The sequence below is a fragment of the Opisthocomus hoazin genome, chromosome 8 (assembly GCF_030867145.1).
Source record: "Opisthocomus hoazin isolate bOpiHoa1 chromosome 8, bOpiHoa1.hap1, whole genome shotgun sequence".
NCBI classification, from domain to species: Eukaryota; Metazoa; Chordata; class Aves; order Opisthocomiformes; family Opisthocomidae; genus Opisthocomus; species Opisthocomus hoazin.
Window position 1 is genome coordinate 35,391,288 of NC_134421.1, and position 14,769 is coordinate 35,406,056.

A 14,769-nucleotide genomic window follows, 5' to 3' on the forward strand; every position below is an offset into this window, starting at 1 on the left:
GCCATGCACTTGGCAGAAAACTGCCTTGTAACCAGTGGCGTTTGACAGACTTTCTAACTGGCTTCCAGGGCCGGTGGCTGCTGCTTGTGCAGAACTGGAAATCAGAGCCATGCGGGGCCAAGCGAGCGGCCCCAGTCTGCCCACAGCCCGGTGGCAGCAGAAGCATCCCCCAAGGGAGGAAAGGCAAGGGAAGGAGGGATGGAAAGGGCAGGCCACCCTCTGCAGCTGCTTGGGAAGGTGCCTTGCCACATCAGTGCCCTCACCTCGGTCAAGGGAAGGGTGTTTGCTGCTGGACGCAACGACTTCATTACATGCGTGTGTCTTTTTTCAGGGGATGACTTTTAACGGGAAGTCAACAGGCTGGTCCCGCTGCTGAAGCTGCCTGCGAGCCCCCAGCAGACTCAGCTGGGATGTACTTGCTGTGCCACCGACCAGCTCAAGCCTGTGTAACGGGGCTTTTGTATTTCTTAGCTTGCCTTATTTGGCTTTGCACACACTGGTTTACTCTTACCCTCTCCCTTTCTCTCTCTCTCTCTAAATACATGCCTGTACATACCCTATACCCTATAAGTATATGCAGACCAAAATACACTCATTTATGTAGTGTACTTGTGGTACTGTTGGCTCATTTCCCTGGATTAAAGGACTACATGATAAAGATGCCCATACACACTTGAATATTCATGCAATCCTTTGGCAATTATTTACTGGAAGTCTGATGGGCTGGATTTGATTTTCTGCTAGCAAAATCAGGTGTCACCAACTTAAACTTGCTGTCCAGAGACCTGGGAAACTAAATGCCCCATGTCAAAGAGCAGGAAGGACTAGCTTCTCTAATTACAAGAGTTTACCAGGGCTTAAATAAAAGATCTTTACAAGAAGAGCTGAAACAGAGAAGGGAAACAAGATAAAGCATCAGCTTGGAAAATCTGGTGAATCTGCCCAGACTTAGAGAAAACTATGGAGAAAGTTGCTCTCCTGCACCTGAAATATGTGTGGATTCAGGGAAGATTACAACATATTCCAAGCAAAGTAATCACACCCTTATGGCTTGGCAGAAAGGCCTGAGATATCTATGCTGCTATTTTTATTAGATTCAGCTTAACAGTGTCTTGCCAGATACTTACTGCCATCAGTTGTCTTCTTCTTCACGACCTCTGCTCCACCACCTCCCCACCGTCCAAAAAAGCCCCAAAGTACCTCAGCTCTTTTAAATAAGCAGCAGAAACACGACAGTGTCTCTTGGAGACATACCTGGGTGGTTAGATATTCCTTCCCAGAAACTCTCCCCCTTTCCTCACTCTCACTGAGCCTAAACCTTGCTTTTCTTCCTACCTTTCCTGGCCCCCCCGGGGCTTCTCTGGGCATCTGGGTCACAAGCACTCCATTTCTCTCAACTTCTAAATGCAAAGATTTTTTTACAAAAATAAATTCCCAAATTTGGTTGTAACTGGCAAAGAAATCCCAGCTGGTGCAGTTGGCTCCTCACACTCCTCCTCCACCAGCAGGGGTCTGTCTGGAGCTCTCCTGGCTCAGCTATTCTTCTCCCTCTCCTGTCAACAGCCACCAGCACTGAGCTCTTGCCCTTTTAAGGCTCCTAGCTCCCAGTTTGTGCATATGTCTGTGAATATATATATATACACACACACATATATATATATGCATACAGTGAGTCCGTGGGAGAAGGGAAGGAAACAGAGAATCCTCCCGCTTCACCCCACCTGGTGGGTACACTGAATTCAGGAAACAGAATCGTCATGTGAAGAACCCTAACAATAATTTTAAAAGACTAAATGAGGGACACTGCAGAGAGCCTTTGTGATCATCTGAGCTCACGTGCATTGTAAATTAAAGGCTCCCATGCCATAGAGGGTCTCTGGGGCATCTCCACATTGGGATGAGTCTGATTTTGAAGGCATGGATGAGCTGTGCCATCTCTGAGGTTCAAGACCTGTCCAGAGAAACCCTGGCTGGCCCCAAGTCTGAAAACAACTCTGCTAGCCAGAGGTCTACTAAGCTGTGTCTTTGTTAGCTGGCCCACAGCAGAAACCATGACGATTCTGACTGTTCAGTCATTGGAAAATAATACAAGAACAATTTTTTCCTAACATGTTTTCTACCCCTTTTTCAGAATAGTTTGAGGTCTTCTGCCCAGTTTTATCGTTTCCCTTAAAAATACTAGATCTATAAAACAATATCAGTCTCAACTTGTCTCCTTATAGAGCTTTTTTTGTAATTAACAAGAACATTAAATCAAGAGAGCACTTGTTTAACATTTCAACACATTTTTGTCTGAAGTGATTCACTCAGCTTGTTTTCCTGGAAAAGGTGTTTTCTGGGCCTGTAATCCCCTAGGTATGTGTTTCATCTTCCAATATTGAGCTGGTATGGACACATGGAAAGAAAATCTTATCTTGCTGAATAATACCTAATACCCTTTCCAGAAAAAACAATAATGATTTGGCACATCTCCAGCTATTAATGCTTTAGGAGTAACTAACTCCTCAATATGCAGAGTTTTCACCCTTCTTCTTCAGTACAGGAACAAAAAGTCCCAGGCACACGAGGCAGGAACAAGAAGTCCCAGGCGCACCAACCCATTTGCCAAGTTTCACAAGCACCACATCATTATGACTTCCATAGGTGCTCACTGTAATAACAAAAATTATGGTGTATTTGTTGGTATTTATGTGGATATCTCATGTAAATTCATGATCTTGCTTGCTCTTTCCCTCTGTCTTTGGATTTTTACTTCAACGAGGTATGAACTCTATGCACAATACAGGGAACGCATTTAATATACAACAGTTGTTCTCTCACATGCAAGTGGTTTCTATAAAGAAATCATCCATCACTGCTATATAATAAGCCACGTATTTTCCTGAATGGTCTGTCCTTGTGAACTGACATATGTGGGGATAAATAACATCCACTGTAAAACAGGGAATGTGCAAATACCAAAGTTACTCCTGGAAGAGTTATTAACTTGAGATAAAACTATTAAAAATGCCCAGATAACTTATGAGTCCAAATCCCATTTTCCAAAGGAGGTGAGATCTAGAACAGTGAAAAGATGTAGATGCCTAACCAACATAAACAACCTAAATGTTAATGTGGCTGCCCCAGACTATGTTTTAGATCTTCAGCCCTTCTGTCCCATACGAGCTGTACACTCATACTTCCATCAGTGATATTCCCTGGGCTCGTATATATCCATAGGATCACCTAAGAATGAGCATTTGAAGCTCATTCTTACTTCCTGAACAGTTTAGTCTCTTTCATATATCTCACTTCTCCCACTGGTGATTGGTATGAGAACCACTACAAGTCTCCAAGACCCATACGGTGCTTCACTGCCCACCAAACCAACATGGTTCCTAACTAGTTAGGAATTGGTAATTGGATAATGGTGATATGTCAAAACCAATACATTTCATGAAAATGTTTTTGATTCTGGAAACTTTTGCCATCCCACACTGAAGCTTTCTTGGCAGTCTTGTATGCTTGATGTCCCCTGGCAGCACCTGATGGGCAGCACAGCTCTGGGCACATGGCTGGTCTGGAGGCCCAAGAAAGAACGGAACCAAGGGGTTTCTATGCACCCCACATCACAGGAGCAGTCCAGGGAATGCCCTGGAGTCGCCTCTGACACTACTGCACTTCAGGCTTGGCAGCCATCTGAGAAGACATCCCCCCCACAGTGAGCATACGTCTGCTGCATTTGGTTTCAGAAAAAGTGAAAAACAATGTTTTGAGCTTCCCAGAACAAAATATTTTCAGAATTTCATTTCCACAGGAAAGCTAAAACTTCTTCAGGCTTTGCTCCAATCCAGAATGAAAACTGTCTGGAAATGTCAGGATTTCCCACAGAAAGAAAATGCCAAGTTTTGACCCACACTAGCTCTAAGTCACTTTTTTAAAAAAACCCCTTTTTTTAATTTAATAATTTAGTCCCAGGGATTGTTAAATATTTTGTGGAAACTGTAATTTCAAAGCCTTTGTTCCCTATGAGGATATTTCGAGTTTCTGCACCCATGTCCTTCACCTGGAAGTCAACTCGTCCTTGTTGTGTTGTTTGCAGCCTCCCTTCCACATGATTGTGTGTTAAACTACAGTGTTATTGGGTATTTCTGTCCAAATGGGGAACAATGACAGGAAAAGGAATGTCAGCCTATCTGTCTAAAATTAGATGAAATTGTAATGAACAATATGTGACAAAAACATAATAATGTGCAAACAGAAAGGATCTAACTGTGTTTCTCCAGACACCAGGGGGAACTGGCTACACTTTTCCTGATAATATAGAAGGACGATGCCTGGTCAGGTCCTTTTGTATGTTTGTTTCTTAATTTCTCCTAGCATGGAGTGTGACTCCCTAGCGACTGGTGTGGGTCTTGATCCTCTCCTGCTTGTTCAGCGACTCTCACTTGCTCCTGTGTAAAGCAGCCACATGATGCTACTTAGGCTGCATGGGGATGTTTTACATCCACTTGCCACCTCCATGTGCAAGTGAGTCCGCTGGCCTGCTCAGAAAAGGGCGGCCGATAGGAAGTTAGAGAGTGGCCAGAAAGCTGGAATTATTAATTTCTAATGGTCTGAAAAAAGACCACTTTTCAAAAACATACAAGGCTAGAAGAAGACATTATAAGCATGCAAAATTCTTTTCATTTCAAACATTTTGCCTGAAGTTTTGCACATTATGCTTCAAGATGGCAAACATCCCCGGTGTCTCCTGCCCTCCTTCCCTGGAAAAGGAAGGAACCTGGCCCTGCAGAGGACAACCTCTCCAAGGGGATCCAGGGGTCAGTGAGCTCCCATTCCCACTGGCCAGCGTAGACTCCAAATGTCTTCTTTCCACATCAGCTACATTCTCCACACTCCTTGTTCTGAACCTCTGTGTTGTGGTCTGCACAGATAAGAATCTGGGTATATAAAAGCAGAACAGCTTCACCCCAGCTGAAGCTACAAAATTTTTCTTTCTCCTTAATTCAGGAAACTGCATATTGCAGTGAAGGACATGAGTCTCACCTATTTATCATTGTTGTCTGCACATAATGACATGCTTTCAGGAAAGAAGATCCAGATTCTTTTGTGGACCTTCCCAATAGGCCTTATCTTCCAGCTTATTGATACCTGCAAGTGAGCAATTCTGCTCGTAATAAACAATAATCTCCCAAGAGGACCTCTGATCTTAAAACAAATGCTGTTCAATTCACCACTCATTAGGAGTGTATCTGGATTGATTTATTGAGCACTTCTGACCCTGAATCTTTTGAACAGCATTCCTTCACGATTAAATAGGGAATGGATTTGGGCAACACTTCTGGCAGGCAGACTGGAAGAACACAAGTGATTCTCAAAAACATTCATATCATGTAACTTAATGAAAATATACTACATGTTGGCATGCACTTGGCACAGACCAGAGTGGATACGTTTTCCAGCCAAGGCTCAGGTAACTTCTGTAGTAAATATGGCCAGAACAATTCATTAATTATACATTTGTGGTTGTCCCACTTTTGTGTATTTTGGAAATGTGCAGCCGCATTCAATCAATCACAAAAATGGCAATATCTTCAGGTCCAAAGGAAATCAATGTTTTTGGTAAGTACATGACAGTCCATGGCAGCAGAAAGTATTCTATCCTCTAGGGGATCAGTTTCTACTTGCTTCTTAATATTCAAAGAACAGAGAAATGGAAAAAACTATCCTGAAAGTCTTTTATAAGTGACTGGCTACAGAAAAATGCTTTCTAGATGAGAAAAACAAACTTTCTTGGTAGTTGTACCCAAGTAATTATGAGCATGAAGAGACTTGGCCTCTGTTCTTTGAGCACGTAAACAAAAGACTTTGAACCTTGTAATAGGAATCAAGAGTGCAAAATATAACCTCCTGCCATATGCCTCACCATTCACTTTTGGCTGAAAAAGCAAGATGAAGCCACGGTTGCTGCATGGAATAGACTGTTGGCTGCCTGCCTTGTTTGGCCAACAGAGGTATATTCAGTAAACCTGGCATGTGCCTTCCCTTCTCTTCTGGCTTCTGGTTAACAGTAGAGTGCAATACCTGGCTTGTCTTTCCCTGCAGAGATTCAAGAGCAGAGAATTTGCCAGAATATTTGCATCTACATAAATCATTAAGAACAAATGTTGCTTTAGGAGGCACTCAAATGCCAAGCAATGTCATTAGACCTCACGACTTTATCAAAAGATTGCCCAAAAAGTGAGCTGTTAATTTTAATCAGATTTCACGTTTTCAGGAGACTAAGAAGTTGGGTAAAAGCTCGATTACTGATTTTTGAAGATGTAGACTGGGTTTATTCCAACTGACTCTAGGCATTTAACGGTCCAAATTAGACGCCTGTTTCTGGTGGGCTCCCTGTGCGCTCAGCAAAGAGCAATGGCTCCTTCAGACAGTGAACTAGATGACAGAAGGAGCTTACAGTGGTTAAGGTCTTGAATTAGGTTCCTGTTGCCAAAAGTTAGTAAGAACTGGGCAGAAAAGACCTACGCTGTTGACTGTGTGGCAACAGTAAGGATGTGACAGCATAAGCAGAGGATTTTGCTGTGAAGTGTAGGCAGGTTCCTGTGAGTCTGCTCCACCACTTGTGTCTGCGACACACAGAATCAAAGTTTTCCCAAAAAGGGGCACTGCTGGGCTGGCTCCTCCTGCCATTGCAGAGGGGCTTGGGAGGGACAGAGTGGCACCCCTCACTGCATGAGCAGCCACATGGCTGGGAAGGGTGAGCTGGTGGGACAGCTATCCACCTCTCCCCAGGCTTCCCTGCACGCAAGCTCCTGAAATGGGTTCAGGTCGTCCTCATCGAAACGTTGCTCCCAGGAGAGCTGACCCCTCCACAGGCAGCTCTCCAGAACATCCCCCATATGATGAACTCGGGCATGGTCCCAGCAGCTTGCAGAAGTAGGTGCTGTGAAGAGCAGCCCAGGTTTCTGCAGTGCCTGGGGTGGGTGGCTGTGAAGCCAGCCGTGCTTTGCATCCCGCCGTGGCATGTCCTGCTCCGGTACGATCAGCAGGCTCTCCTGAGACATGTGCAGGAGCCTCGGCAGAATGGAATGGAAACTGCCCACCTCCACGCACGGTCTCACCCAGGGAACAGGACTTCTCTGCAGTGCAGGCGCGGGAGGAATCCTTCACTCAGTAGGACCTACACACCCGACAGCAACACAAAGCCATTAATTACCTTGCACTGCTAACAACAGGTGACAGAAAAAGCTTTATATCTTACACCTGCTCACTGAAAGCACACAGAAAGTTTGTTCACTCTTCTGAGACCTTTCCAAGGGGCCACACAAGTGGCGAGCCGAATAAAGCCAGTTTCAGCCAGATCTGCCTTTTGCTTGGGCCTTCTGGATAAAAAAATATGTGGTACATGAAAGAGCTCTTTGAAGTGACTGATGTTGATGCTGCAGCGCATTTGGGCGAGCACAGGGAACACCACGGCCGACGGTGTCAGGAGTCAGGGGGGCTTTTCCTCCTCATGCAGGGAGAAGCCAAGGGCATGCGAGAGCTCTTTCTAATATACCATACATCTATATTTAAAGGACTGGGTAAATTTAGATTCTGCTGAAAAAGGAGAAGGGTTCATGCCACGGGGGTGAGGAAAGATCAGCATCTGCTGCTTTGCAGCGGCGCTGCGTCCTGTCTCGCAGCGTGGCTGTGGCATCCAGCCCACCTTTCCCTGGGTGGTTGCTACAAATTATTCTGACGTCGGGGCAGTTTTCTGACATTGGAAAATGTTCTCCGCAGATGCCAGTGAGTGGATTTATTTTTAACCTAAAGAAAATTTGTGATCTAGGGTCTCCAGAATAAAATACACAAGCACCTACGGTAGGTGGTAATTTTAACAGTAATTCAAAGAGCTGCCAAATGACCTTTCTTCTCTTGGTAGTGAAAAAATTCAGTGTGCCAGAGACAGAGTCTTCCACGTAGATTTGTTGTAAGATAATTAGAAAGAAAGGGAAAAGGAGCATCATGAAAAAACAATAAAAAGAAAAGCATCAGCTTTGTGTCACCTCCAGAACCACTGCAAAATCCACATCATAAAACAGACTGGGGAGAGTTTGTGTAGTTGGTGGAACTCGCCTCGTGTTAGGGTATATTTTAAGCATTATTTAGAAAACAAATGTTTAGTGTCTCTGGCTGAAGGTGTAACAAAGAACAAAACCCAGTCTGCCTCCTCCCATGAGATCAACAGGCAACCACACCACCACCCTGCCCCATCTGAACCCCTCCAGGTGCTGCTCTGCTCGCTTCAGGACAAGCAGGTGGAGGAGACCAGTGGCACTTTCTTCTGGGAGACCAAATGGTGCAGAGGATGGGAGCTGGGGTGACTGACAAGGTACTGACAACGGAGCAGAAGGGTGCTTGTGTGGGAAGATGAAGCAGAAAAGCCAGAGTGAAGGAAGTGCAGGAGGTTATTTGAGCCCCTTACCCCTGACATCTTCTTATTTTAAAAAGGGAAACTCTGGGTCACAAAGCAACCCAAAGATGAATCCAATCTGTTCAGCTGGAAGCACTTCCCCATTCATAAAGTCAGATATTCCTGTGTGATTAAGAAGAGGAAACACAAATACTTTATAAGCTTTGGGTTATGGGATTAGGCCTGTAATAGTTTTACCTGGTTTTATGGGCCCGATCCTGTTCCAGTGAACATGATGGGAGGTCAGTTATCAAGCCACAGGGGGCAAGATAAAGCTCTATATGAGTTGCTATTTTTCACTCTTGAAGTTAGTCTTCTTGGGTCCAGCCCAACTTCAGCTGAAGTCAATGAAAAGACTCCTGCTGACTTTAATGGGAGTTGGATTGGCCCTATTGTCCTTTGTTGAGTAAAGTAATTTTAAAAGGTCAGGAGGTGAATTAAAAGAAAAAGAAACAACTACATCGATAAGCTTTATTCAGTGTGCTCACCTGATAGAGAAGAAGTGTTGTCTTAGCTGGTGGGAGTAGTTCAAATTAGTCCTTCCAGACTCTGGCAAGTATAACAAAGTATGGTTTTACTCAAAAAAAAACAAGTGGAAGTGAAAATTGCTGAGTTCCGATTCGATGTTCTCCCAGTGGCTTCTATCTGCTCAATTTACAGATAAAACAGACACCAAAGTTAGAGCCTAATCTCAGTGAAACCAGCCTTGTGCTGGTGCAACTCCACTGACTTTAATGGATTTCTTCTTGATACGTCAACGGATTTCTTCTTGATTGACACTGATGTGAGACCTAAACTAAGATGCTGTTTCTAACTGCTATGGCTACAGTTCAACTCCAGCTATGGACATCTTGCTCTGCTTTCAGCACAGCCGCTCCTCCACTTGCAGCTGGAGCAACCTGGTAGCCAAAGTGGCGGGGAAAAATGAGGAAGAGATGGAGGATTAGTTAACGAGTGTGTTGATAGTGTAAAAATGAGCACAGGCACAGCTGATTTTCCAAACGCTGCCTTGGCTCTGAAGGACTAAGATGATAAAAAGGAGAGAAACCTACAGCGTGTTTTCCAGTTGTGCTGTGTGAACCTTCTGGGTTTTGACTTGCACTCTGGGTCCTCTCCAACTCTAAAAAAGCAGACCACAGGTTTTGTCACCATATTCAGCAGATAAAACTATCAAATGAAAAGCTGCTATTTTTACACAATACCCTTTCCGAGTCCAGTAGCACTGTAAATTACAGACCCATCTCCCTCAGAACAGCTCTCGGGCACTAGCTGTTGGAAGATGCTGTTGGCAATCAGCTTCACAAAATTTTTCTTTTTCAGATTATGCCTCTTCCAGGATGTGTTTTAGCATCCAAGGAGCATAAAACATGCTGAATTTCTTACGAAATGGCTGGAGGAGTTTGCTTTTGATTTCTTTGCGTTGTCCTTGCTAAATGTTTCATGCTGTGAAATTCAGATTTTCTTTTCTGATACAGGCAGTAGCAATAGGAAAATTAAAGTGTATCCCCTGCCCCCTCCCCCCCCCCTTTTATTGCAATTTTATATATTAAAAAAAAATCGCTAGCAAGCTGAGATGAATCAGAGCCATCTTTCCAGCAGATGGTTAAAAATGAAGGAATGAAGGGACTGAAGGATGGCTTCATCAGGCTAACCCAAAAAAAGGGAAAAGCCCTCTGAGCGGCTCCCTTTCCAGGCAGGTTAACAGCCCTGCGCCCAGCAGGTTCCGGCCATCAATGAACTAACCCTTTCCTCCAACCTCGCCTCCCGCTGGGCAGGAATTCAACGCATGAGCAGAGGTCAGTGCTAATGCCATCTTGCTAAAGGCATCCAGCTTTCATTCACAAAACAAACCACTTTACTGGCTTCAGAGGGAAAAGGAAGTAACTCGGGAGAAAAAAAACGCGCAAAGATTTTCTGTTAAGCGAGAATCAGTTTACCGTATAGTACCAATCGCCAAAAGGTCGAATCAAACATTGACATAATGTATCTTTAAAGCAGCTTCTTAAGTGAGAATCAAGGAAAGATTATTTTGCCCATGTCTAAGCTTAATGGCACACTTACACAAATAAGATGAGAAACTACAGCTGCAGCGAACACTTGTGCTGCCTGCTGCAGTTTACAGAACAAACATTTGGGATCTATCTGGCTAATCATGATATATTTTTCATGTGATCATCTGTTTATGCTTCTTTGGTTTATATTTCTTGGGACCGGGCTGCGTGCCAAGGGGCTGGGGGCTGTAGCCGGCAACCACCCCCCAGCCCCCTGTGGGACCCTCGGCAGGACCCTCAGCCACAGCTGCTCCAGCCCCACACAGGAACAGCCCCCCCCCCCCCCCCCCCCCCCCCCCCCCCGGCTCCATCCCTGAGGACGCAGCTACACAGCTCAGCCACTCCTTTTCTGCCCACAGACCCTCTTGCCCAGCCACAGACCAGGCATGCATATGTAAGGACATCCACATATGCATCCACATTATCACGAGAAAACTGCGAGGTGCCTCGGGGTAGCTGGATTAGGAGGTGAGGCCAGTGATGGAGGCACATGTTTCTGCACTTGTTGCCAAAAAATCCTTTTCTTCCTATGTGTTTCATGTCTGCCAACTCCCCTGGCCAGCAGCAGCACCGGGGATTTGCCATAGCTGCACACGGAGCTGGGGGGCCCCAGGGTGGTCGCTGCCACCATGTCCCCAGAGGCTCTGCAGTGTGGTCCCTGCACCAGACCACCCCCTCTCTCCGTGCGTGACTCCCACAGCTGTTTTGCCAGGCAGAAACCTTCGTCTCTCAGCCATGTCGCATCCGCTGAGGTTGTGCTTTCCACCCCGGCTATCTGCCTTGTACCTGCCCACCGGCAGCCCCACAGCCTGCTCGTGCCCCAGGGTCCGGGGATGATTCCTGCCCTCCCAGACCGCAGCCAGCAGGACCAGGGTGTCCTGGTCAGGGGCTGGCCCAGGCCAAGTCCATGGTGATGCTGCTCGTGCCCACCGCAGCCCCCCTGGCCTCCACACACTAGACTCGGCTTCTCCGAAGCACAGGCGCAGCAGCAACCTACTGCTGCTTTGACAATCAGATCGCCAAAGCTGAAGCAACAAAATCAGGGTGAAATTTTGGCTAAGCAGCTTTTAAGAGGCTGGAAAGAGGCCGGCTGCATGCGAGATTTCCCGTTTCTCTCCCACAGAGGGAGCACAGTTTTTCCAGGGAGCACTGAAGCAGATGCACTTCTGTAGCCATTGCAAAATTAGGGGTTAAAGGAAGCCGAAGATAGGCAAACGATGGCCTATGCCTCCAGCCAGAGGCACAGATGATTTTTAGAAGTGCTTCTGCTGCTTGTCCGGCCTCCAGCTGGGATGCAGCAAAAATGGGGTCTTCTCAACATGGCAGCACTCCTGCTGGGTGTTGCCAGCAGGCGGGAGGGCTGGGCGCAGCGCCTTTAGGACAGTTCTAGTTCTGGCAAAGGAGTAAGCAGCTTCCAGCCCCCACCAAGAGTGGCTGGGATCGTTCTGTACCCTTGCAGGCTATGGCATTTCCCTGGATGCACAGCTGTGTGTAAAGGAAACTACACCAAGGAGAAGGAAAGGCAGAACGAACCTGGGTAAGGCCATGGACACGGAGCCCCACAACAGTGAACCACACTGCATCTGGTTACTCTGCTGGTGGTCACTGAAGCTACCCACTTTCCTGATTAACAAGCAAATAAATAATATCGTGTGGCTTCTTTCTTCTCCACCAGTCGTCACGCAGCAGCCGTGCAGCCCCAGGCCCTGTGATTCATACGGCAGATCAGGGTCCAGTCCCAGGAGGAGCAGAGCCAGCTTTAGCCTCCAGGCACTTCAGCCCCAAGCCACCTCGGGCTCCTCACAGCTCTTTCACACTTGGAGATCCAGGGTCCCATCCAATCTAGAAAGCAGTCAGGCTGTGTTTCTGGTTGGCAATGAGGAGCCCTGTGGTTTTTTTACTGTTCAGCTCCATTTCCCATCTACCGCTGCATTTGTGCAATGGTCCTGAAAGACTCCTGTTGCCTGGAGTGGGTGGATGGGATGAGAGGAAGCTGGCAGGACCTCGAAGGCACACATTAGGTACCCCTGCCCTCTTTACAGCCTCTCCAGCTGTGCCCTCGGTGGCTCTCCCAGCACAAGCAGAGGACCACTGACAAGGACACTGAGGTGCTGGAGTGTGTCCAGAGAAGGGCAACAAAGCTGGTGAAGAGTCTAAACAACGAGTCTTATGAGGAGCAGCTGAGGGGGCTGTTTAGTCTGGAGAAGAGGAGGCTGAGGAGAGACCTTATCGCTCTCTACAACTACCTGAAAGGAGGTTGTAGTGAGGTGGGTGCTGGTCTCCTCTACCAAGTAACTAGCAATAGGATGAGAGGAAATGGCCCCAAGTTGCATCAGAGGAGGTTTAGATTGGATATTAGGAAAAATACATTTACTGAAAGAGTGGTCAGGCATTGGGAACAGGCTGCCCAGGGAAGTGGTGGCGTCACCATCCCTGGAGGTGTTCAAAAAACGTGTAGATGTGGCACTTCAGGACATGGTTTAGCAGGCATGGTGGTATTGGGTTGACGGTTGGACTTGATGATCTTAGGGGTCTTTTCCAACCTTACTGATTCTAGGATTCTATGATGCATGAGCAGCCCTCCCCAGGCAAGACGCTGGAGCAGGCGCATGAGAGCTGTACTGTGGTTGTGTCCCAAGGTGCTCGCCCCGTCCCAGCCAGGTTTGGGGATTGAGGGGTCGCCAGCTGTCCCAAACAAAACTTCAGCTGGGACTTGCCCTTTGCTGCGACAGCAGCTGGAGACCCCGTGCACCCTTCTGCACACACAGACAGAGTGACTGCTGGTCTGGCATATAACAACGGGGGCTGCTACACCCTGCCTGCTCTCCCAGCACTTTAGGATTTCACGGGATGGACAGCAGCTTGGTGCCCAGGAGGCTGTAAGCTGAAGCTGTCTAATCTACTCTGACTCCTGGCAGAATCTGAGCCATCACACGCAGCAAACAGCTCCTCCTAACATCCCATAACTGGGGAAAAGACAGCCGAAGTCTCAATATGTAGCAGCCTGCTCATCTGGAGACAAATGCATCCGTACTTTTCAAATGCCTCAGAGCTGAAAGTGGGTCCCACGCCACCGGCTGCGATGAAGGACGGGTGCCTGGGAGCCCAACTCACAGGGCTCTGCAGCCTCCCCGGCTCCCGGCAAAGCCCGAAAGGGCAGTGCTGCACGTGGGACTGTCATGCAGAGCAGATGGATGTTAAATGCCGGGTTCAAAAGGGCGAGTGAGCATTTTTCTCTGTGCGGTCTCTACCTCCCTGAAGATGTTTACTTTGCTCCTTGTGCTTCCCCTCTATTTCCTTCCTCTCCATTTCACACCACTAATACGTTATACATAGACTAGCAAGGAAACTGAAGAAAGGAGAATGCAGCCTCGGCAGCAGTAGCTCTCAAACCGTGTGAGGAGGAGAACAGTAAGGTAAGATGGGTGGCTGAGGAAGGGAGCAGTGCGCTTGTAGGGCTGGTGGGTCCCCGCAGGCAAGCTCTTCCTTACGCCCCAATGGCACAGCACTTTGTTCTGTAAGAATACCTTGCAGATGCAGCAGACCAAAGCCAAGCAATCAACCTTTCGCAGTCAACTGCCACCAAAATCACTGGTATGCACCCTCGCTACTACACAGTGTGCCCGAGGAGTAAGACAAGCAGGCACAGTGAGGGGCATGCTTGCTGTCTGGAGCATGTCACCCTCTCAGGCTGGGATGTCCCAGCTCATACACTTTTGTAGAGAAATTACTTTTCATCATGTTTAAAGTTGGTTACACAGTGTAAATCCTCTCCCTTATTGCTCACTAGCATCACTGAGTCTTTCTGACAGAGCCTGGAGGCCTCTTCCCCGGGTTGAACGTGTTGAGTCCCACAGAGGCAGCAGGGATGGCTGAGTGAGAAGGCAGTTGGCTGCCAGAGAGGCTGGTGGTTGCTGTGTTGGCAATTTTTCCCTTCACCAATCATTTTTAGGCAAGCCAGGATGTTCCCGTCTCTCAAATCTCTATCTAAAAGTACAAGCCCCAGATTGCTTAATATTCTGGGTGTTGAGGGAATTTCAGATCCCTGCAGTGGGAAAATCTTTCTAGTATTTGAGACTCTCTGTAATATTTGAGTGGATTCAAATTTTTTCTCTCTTTTTACAATAGCAACATGAGAAAGCGCAAAGCCTCACATGTCTGATGACTGCACGAGTGGGATGGGGGGGGCAGAAATTATTTCAGTCTGATCTTTCTCCATTATTTTTTATTTAACTCTACATTCCTCAGTTCAGCTCTACTTAAAACAAAAAGTAGAAA